The sequence below is a fragment of the Nicotiana tabacum genome, chromosome 18 (genome assembly GCF_000715075.1).
Source record: "Nicotiana tabacum cultivar K326 chromosome 18, ASM71507v2, whole genome shotgun sequence".
NCBI classification, from domain to species: Eukaryota; Viridiplantae; Streptophyta; class Magnoliopsida; order Solanales; family Solanaceae; genus Nicotiana; species Nicotiana tabacum.
Window position 1 is genome coordinate 142,742,387 of NC_134097.1, and position 8,084 is coordinate 142,750,470.

The window sequence follows — 8,084 nt, forward strand, 5'->3', positions numbered from 1 at the left end:
TGGGTTTATTTGTTCTAGACCTGGCTTACCCGAGCGGACAACTCGAGTCGAGGGGGGGCAGTGTACCGGGAATACAGAAGCTTCACCGACTTTGCAACTTGTTCGAACCTCGTTCTAAATTTGGAATATAACTCTAACAGAAAAGAAATCACACAAAGTGCACACTTCTTCATTATTTAGAAGAATCAGAGAGAAGAGGGATTTTGCAACAGTTTATATACAGTACACGGAATATTAAAGAGGTAAAAACAATCAATTAGCACATTAGGCCCAAATCATGTAACAAAATCAGATAATGGATAAAGCCAACTATAACAATTATTCTAAGCTCGAATTCTTGAACCCTGAACTAGAGATTCTGGGTTCGACCCCCAGTAGAATCGCCAGAGTTGTCACACCTCCTTTTACTACACCCCGAGAAGGGTATAAGGGTGTTTTTCCAATTAAAAGACAATCAAAATGAGATTATTGCAATTAAATATTCAAAGTCGCCACTTGGGATAATTTATGGTGTCCCGAGTCACCGGTTCAAATCCCGAATCGAGGAAATATTGATTTTGTATTACAGTCTGCGAACACAGAAATTCGGGTAAGGAATTATGTTAACCCGGGAGAAGGTGTTAGGCATTCCCAGATTCCGTGGTTCTAGCACGTCGCTCAACTGTTATATTTGGCCTATTATCTGATTTTAATACATGTTTTAGCCTAGGGTACATTTTAACTTATTAAACCGCGTTTAATTATTTTTAAAGAAGATTTAACGTCATATGAAACATGTCTTTGGATCGCGCCACATGAAATGCACCCGCAATCCGAAACACATCTTATTCAACGTTGTGAGATTTAGAGTTGGGTCACATGAAATGCACACCCGCGTTTAGGAAGGTAATGTTATTAAACTACGCGCCTAAAGCAACTATGCGTTTTAACTTTGTGAGGGCCATGGGAATTTGCTAAATGGCGCGCCTCGATTTCCAAGAGGTTAAAATTGATAAATGAGGGTCATGCATTTGAGATTTTATTTTTGCACGGCACACCTCGATTCTGATTTTAAAGGAAAACCCAAACTAAACTTTTTAGAGCCATAAACTATATCTTACTTAATATGGCACGCCCCAGATATATTTAAGGAAATCTAATTAATTAACACTAATGGCCTTTGAACTCTACTGTTAATACTAATGCTTAAACTAATTTAAAGAAAATTGCCTTGAAGAGAAACTGGCCGATTATTTGAAAAGAAAATGGCTTGAGCCATCAAGAGCATTTATGTGGGGAAATTAAAGGGCGGGCCCAAACATGATAGAGCCAGGTAGTTCCGTTTCAGACAATCTCTTTGTTCAGGACCCAAAGAGGGCCTAAATCTTTTGAGATTTAAAGACTAAAGAGAATAAGACTCGAGTTTGAGTCTTTAGGCATGCATATAGCGCATGAAATCAAAAACATTTACATGAACCCCATGGAGCTTTCAATAACGAACAGTCATTTGGCAATAATGCTCAAATCAGTCTTCAGCTAAATTCGAAAGACAATCGCGAGATTTCAGATCCACTTAAACCTCAGTTTCATACATAATGATGAATAAGATCTTATGGGACTATCCAATAAACAGATATGAGCCTAGACATTAAACTCTAAACTAAACCTGCTTACAAAGCATAACATGAGTAAATCAGTACACAGCTCAATTCTTGAAGCAAGCTGGATCAATTCCCCTTTTTAGCATGAATTCAACTAACTACTACTTCAGGTACTTAAACTCAATTAAAACTATTTCCCAATACTAACAGTAACAAAATCCAGAAGATTAGCGTATGATTTACTTGAATTTCAAAATAACACTAAACTTCTCAACAACAGGGATTCATTTTTCTCAACATATTAGTGAAGAAAGAAAAAGCTGAAACAACATGTATCTACTGCACTGATTTCTCTATCACCCTCGCGTATAATCAGGAACTTCGAACATTTAAACTAAGCAAATGGAAAGAAACATTTGTCCAACACTATAATAGAGTCTAAAAATACAATAAATAAGAACTAAACAACTTATATGAGTCTATGCAAACTGATCTTCAAACACAAACAAACTCAGCAACATTTTCCAACAACACTCCATGTTTCCCCTACACAAAACCACATTTACAACTTCACTTGCCATTCAATGGTTCAAATACATACCTGAGAATTAAATAGAAACAAAAGAAGTGAAGAATTAGTAGACAGCAGCAGCAGGTCCAGTAACAAAGAGCAAACCAACAAAGCAATTTCAAAACCTTACTGCAGCCCAGAATTTAGTTTCAAATGCACATTCTACCCAACAGACCTCTAAACCAATATCAATGACTAAGTCTCAAACCATTTCTAAGTTCAAATAATCAAGAAATCGATTCAGAAAGAAGATGATTTCAGATTTCAGTACCAAAGTCCAATGAAATAGTGTTTTCTGCAAAAGTTTCAACCGTTTTGTTGTTTTCAGAATTTTCCCCCTCTTCTCTAAAAAAATCTCTATTAAGCTGCAACTAACAATGCCTTTATAGGCAAGTTACTAGGGCAGCAGATGTAAGCTAGGCTTTGCACTTTACCCCTTTCTTAACTTTCTTTTTTTTGTACCTAGTCCCTGATTTTCTGACTTATTGACCAAGTAAAACCCATTTTCAGCTTCTAGGAAGCTTTCTCAGTTAGTTACAGATTATTCCTTCAGCTTAAGTTCCTAAATCACCCCTTATGAGCCTTTTTTACCTTAAGAGACCAGACAACACATGGGTCAAATTGACCCAATTCAAATGTCAGGGGTCTGTAAATTCAGATCGGATCCCCTCTTGGGCTTTTGGTTTTATCGAAGCCTCATTTCAAGCTTGAAAGCTTAGAGGCCTGTACCAGTTCGTTTACAGAGTCTTAAAGACTCGTGCAATTCTGGGCCCCAAGAAACTTAAAAAAATAGAAAACAAATACTAATTAAACAAGTTCTAAAACTAACATGCAAACACGAATGATTTGAAGAGATGAAAAAATAAAAATCAGAAAAATAAAAGAAATAGTAGAAGAAGATAAGAAGAGAAATAAAAATTAAATATTAAAAGGCAAAGAAAAGGAAAATACCTAAAAGAAAATCTCGGACCAGAACTGATGAATCTTCGAACAACTCCGATTTGACTCAAAACAAGTATTAACTGTATGTTCTCAACGAAAACAAACAATTAATACCTGCTTCAAGCCCTATCACTCAAAGAAATTGGAAAGCTTGACGGACTTCGTTTCTTTTTATTTCCAAATTCAAAACAGGCCGATTTGGTGAGGATTTAAGGAGAAATGGTGGTGGATTGGGGCTGAGGGAAGGCTTGTGGTTGCATGGGTAAGATTTGGGGTTGAACAGAGATGGCGCCGCCACCGGAGATAACAAGGGCGGCGCTAGGGTTTCCCTTTTAAATCAAGATTCGAGTCGTTTCGGACGGATTCGAAAGAAAAGAAGTGAGGATTCGGAACGGGGAGGTGAAGAGGAGTCTGGGGTGTTGATCTGGTATTGATTGGGATCGGCGCCGCCGGCCTGAGGCGGTGGGATTTCGGGGCGGCGTTAGGGTTTTAGGTAAGGGTCTCAAGAGAAGGGTGAGGTGAGGGAGATGAAACAAAGGGGGTAAGGGCGTTTGGACATATATATATGTTAATAGGCACCCAGTTCCGGACCGTTGGATTAAGGAGATCAACGGTCGTGATCAAAGGGTAATCAAACGACGTCGTTTTGGTTACTGGGGGGTGGACTAGTTGGACCCGGGTTTTTGGACGGGCTTGGGCCACTTTTGGATGGGTGCGGGGTGTTTAAGACTTGGGCCTGGGGGAAATTTAATTATAACAGCTCAAACTTGATTTTCTTTTATTTCTTTTCTTTTTTTTTTCAATTTCAAATCCTTTTTATTTTTAAATTAAAAATAACACCTAAATTAATTTCTAAACTAAATTAACCTACCCAATTAGGTTAATCATTCATCATAGTATTTACAATGATTAATTAAATCCAAAATTTAAAGAAAAACTATAAAAATTCAAAATTAAAGAGTTAAAATGCAAAAATAAACTATTTTTTTTTATTTTGTGATTTTCATATTTTATAAAACAAACTAATTTACTAATTAATCTAAAAAAATATAAAATTAAATACTAAATGCAATGCGTGATATTTTTGCTATTTTCACTAATTAAAATGCACAAACAAAATGCAAACATTTAATAGACAATGCCACAAAAATCCACAAAATTGCAAACACTGAAAGAAATTATTTTGTTTTGAATTTATGGGAGTAATTCATATAGGGCAAAAATCACTTGCTCACAATCATATCTTGCCAGACTTAGCAAATCATTAAAAAGCTTTAAGCTTTATTACTCATCAAAAAGCCTTAATATTTTACCTTATTTTTCAACATTGTCTTCATCACGAGAATGAGTTGAGTTATTTGACAATGTTGAACCGTCATTCATAACTTTGTTTGATCTCTCTGAACCTACCTCTTGGGATCTCCAGTCTGCTAGGTAGAGTTACCGCCATGATGACTTGTCTTAGGCCTTAACCCCATTCCCTTTGATGATCTTTCAACTGCCGCTCTAGATAGGCCTTTTGTAAATGGATCCGACACGTTATCTCTTGACTTTACGTAGTTAATTATGATAATACCACTAGAGAGTAGTTGTCTAACGGTATTGTGTCGCCGTCGTATATGATGAGATTTTCCGTTATACGTAACGCTCTCTGCCCTACCTATTGCCGTTTGGCTATCACAATGTATAAAAATAGATGCCAAAGATTTGGGCCAAAATGGAATAGCTTCCAAGAAATTTCGGAGCTATTCAGCTTCTTCACCGACCTTATCTAAAGTTATGGATTCATATTCCATTGTAGAACGAGCGATGCACGTTTGTTTGGATGATTTCCAAGACACTGCTCCACCCCAATTGTGAAAATATATCCACTCGTGGATTTAACTTCAGATGATCCGGTGATCCAATTTGCATCACTATATCCCTCGATCATGGAAGGATATTTGTTATAACGCAATGCATAATTTTGGGTATGTTTCAGATACCCCAAAACTCGTTTCATTGCCATTCAATGTATTTTATTTGGATTACTTGTAAACTGACACAATTTGCTAATAGAGCATGCTATATCTGGTCGCGTACATTTCATGATGTACATCAAACTTCCCAATACTCTTGCATAGTCCACCTGTGAGTCACTTTCACCTTCATTCTTTTGAAGTGCATAACTCACGTCAATTGGAGTCTTGGCAATTTTGAAATCCAAATACTTGAACTAGTCAAGTACCTTTTCAATGTAGTGAGACTGTGATAATGTTAGACCTTGTGGAGTCTTGTGAATTCTGATTCCCAAGATCACATCAGTAACTCCTAAGTCTTTCATGTCGAATTTGCTAGCCAACATGCGCTTTGTAGCATTTATATCTGCCATATTTTTGCTCATTATCAACATGTCATCAACATATAAATAAATAATAACTTCATGTCCTCGAGTGTTTTTAATGTAAACACATTTGTCACACTCGTTGATTTTAAATCCATTTGCCAACATTGTTTGGTCAAATTTTGCATGTCATTATTTGGGTGCTTGTTTAAGTCCATAAAGCGACTTAACAAATTTGCACACTTTTTTTTCTTTACCAGGAACCACAAAACCCTCAGGTTGTTCCATGTAAATCTCTTTCTCTAATTCTCTATTTAAGAAAGCTGTTTTAACATCCATTTGATGGATTTCAAGACCAAACACGGCCGCTAGTGCCACTAACACTCTAATAGATGTTATCCTTGTTACTGGCGAGTAAGTATCAAAGTAATCAAGGCCATCCTTTTGTCTATTGATAATAGGCTAGATTTATGTAATTTGGCGACTGCTTATTCCCCAGCTTGACTAGGTTTGACTGTTGTAGGATAGTTAAATGATGGTAAATTGTCTCTAATTGTGAATTTCATGATTTACAGGAGCGAGTTACGCATATGAGGACTTAGAACTATAATTGGATATAGATTGAAGCAAGGGAAGCCCTCGGAGCTGAGTACATGGGAAGAAGAGAGAATGAAGGGCTGAAATGAGAACCCAAACTAGTGCGCCCACTAGCGCGACCGCGCTAGCCCAGGAATTTGAGGCAGAATGGTAGGCCATATGCACGGCCTTTAGCGCGACCGCGCTAGTCCAGCTCCGGAAAAATGAATTTCAGGGGTAAACTTGGAAGTTCGGGGGCAATCCCACAAAACCTAAAAGAGGTCCAGTTCGCCCAGAGGAGGATTATCAAGATCTGGATAGCAAAGTTCAAGGGAGGAGAAGCAAGAGGCAAGGAGGAGACTTCAACATAGAGTTCTTTATTTCTTCCTTTTGTATTTTACTATTTGTGATGAATTTGACTATTGTTATGATGAACACTAGTATGAGTAGCTAAATATTTAGTCTAAGGTTTTGATGGACCCTATTGAAGGATGAACTTCTTGTTATGTTAATATAGATTGCTTGGTTTAATCTCTATTTGTTTCAACTACGTTCTTGTTGTAGTTAATTGATAGGATCCTCAATTAGTTGTGCCTATCTAGTATGCATAACTCGGTAGAGAGTGCATATTTAGGTAATTGTTGAACAATACCACTCCCAGAGTATATGAGGGATCAATAACCGAGGGTTTAAAGGCGGGATTAGGGATAACGTAGCCTTGGGTACAATCTAAAGTTAGTTGTAATAAACAAAGCCAACTAGTGTAACTCGGGAGAATGCGTCTAGTAAATTATCGTGATTACTCGGGAGAAATTTACGGTAATAAGAGTACTCATGACTGATAGAGGCGATTAGGCGAATCTATGTGAAACATAACTGGAAGGGATTCCATCAATAGGGGAAATCATAACCTTAGATCCTTCTCTTTGTTGTTTACAACTTGATCATAGTTAGACTTTGTTTACTTAATTGCAGTCTGTCATAGTTAGTAAAAATATCCTTAATTGTTATTCAAAACGTTTGGGAAGTTGATTACGTATAATTAAGTGAGTCTGACAAGAGTAATTGATAGGTTAATTCTTTATGGGTTCGACTCTGGGCGAAATACTCCGATTATATTTGCAACGTCCATTTGTCCCTTTTTAATAAGGCATACTTGGGCGTGATTAAATTTTGGCTCTACTGTCGGGGACTTAATGGTGTTAGCAATTACAATTGAATGAAGTACAAAAATTCTTAGCGTGGTCAGCCTCTCTATATCCAATATATACATAGAAATTTTAACGTTTGTTGACTTGGTTGTATAGGTGCATGCCTAGAAACTCATCGAGAACTGATGAAATATTTGAAGCATTATCCGATGAATCGGGCCAATCAGAAAAACAAAAAACTGAACAATTCGAACCAGACATGGGGGATCACGAAGTAGACCCAGCTGCGCCATTAGCGCCCGTAGCACCTCTTGTGCCAGAGGCTGCGCTATATGACTGGGCACAACCCACAACAGAGAACTTAGCCACATCGATTTTAGTCCCGCAGATACAGGCTGAATCATTTCAAATCACGAATAACATGTTGCACCTGTTGCAAAACAAGGGACTATTTTCGGGGTCACAAATCGAAGACCCTCAACAGCACTTGAAGAATTTCCTGTCAATCTACAAAACTCAAAGGCAACCCAACGTAACTCAGGAAGCAATCAAACTGTTATTGTTTCCATTCTCAGTTACAGGAGCTGCCCAAACCCGGCTTAACTCACTCCTCATTAATTCCATAACAACTTGGGAGGAGTTAGTCAAGCAATTTGTGAACAAGTTTCCCCCACCCAACAAGACTGCTCAACAAATTGATGAAATTTTGAGTTTCAAATAGAGACTAATGGAGACACTGCAAGAGACATGGGAACTATTTAAAAGAATGTTGGTTATATGTCCGCACCACGGTATCCCAGATCAGATGTTGGGGCAGCGGTTTTACATGGGTTTGGCAGATGGTGTAAAAGGTAATGTTGATGCTTCAGCTGGTGGAGCATTTTTGAGCAAAACATGGAGAGAAAGCCAGAGTCTGCTTGACAAGATGACACAAAATTTGG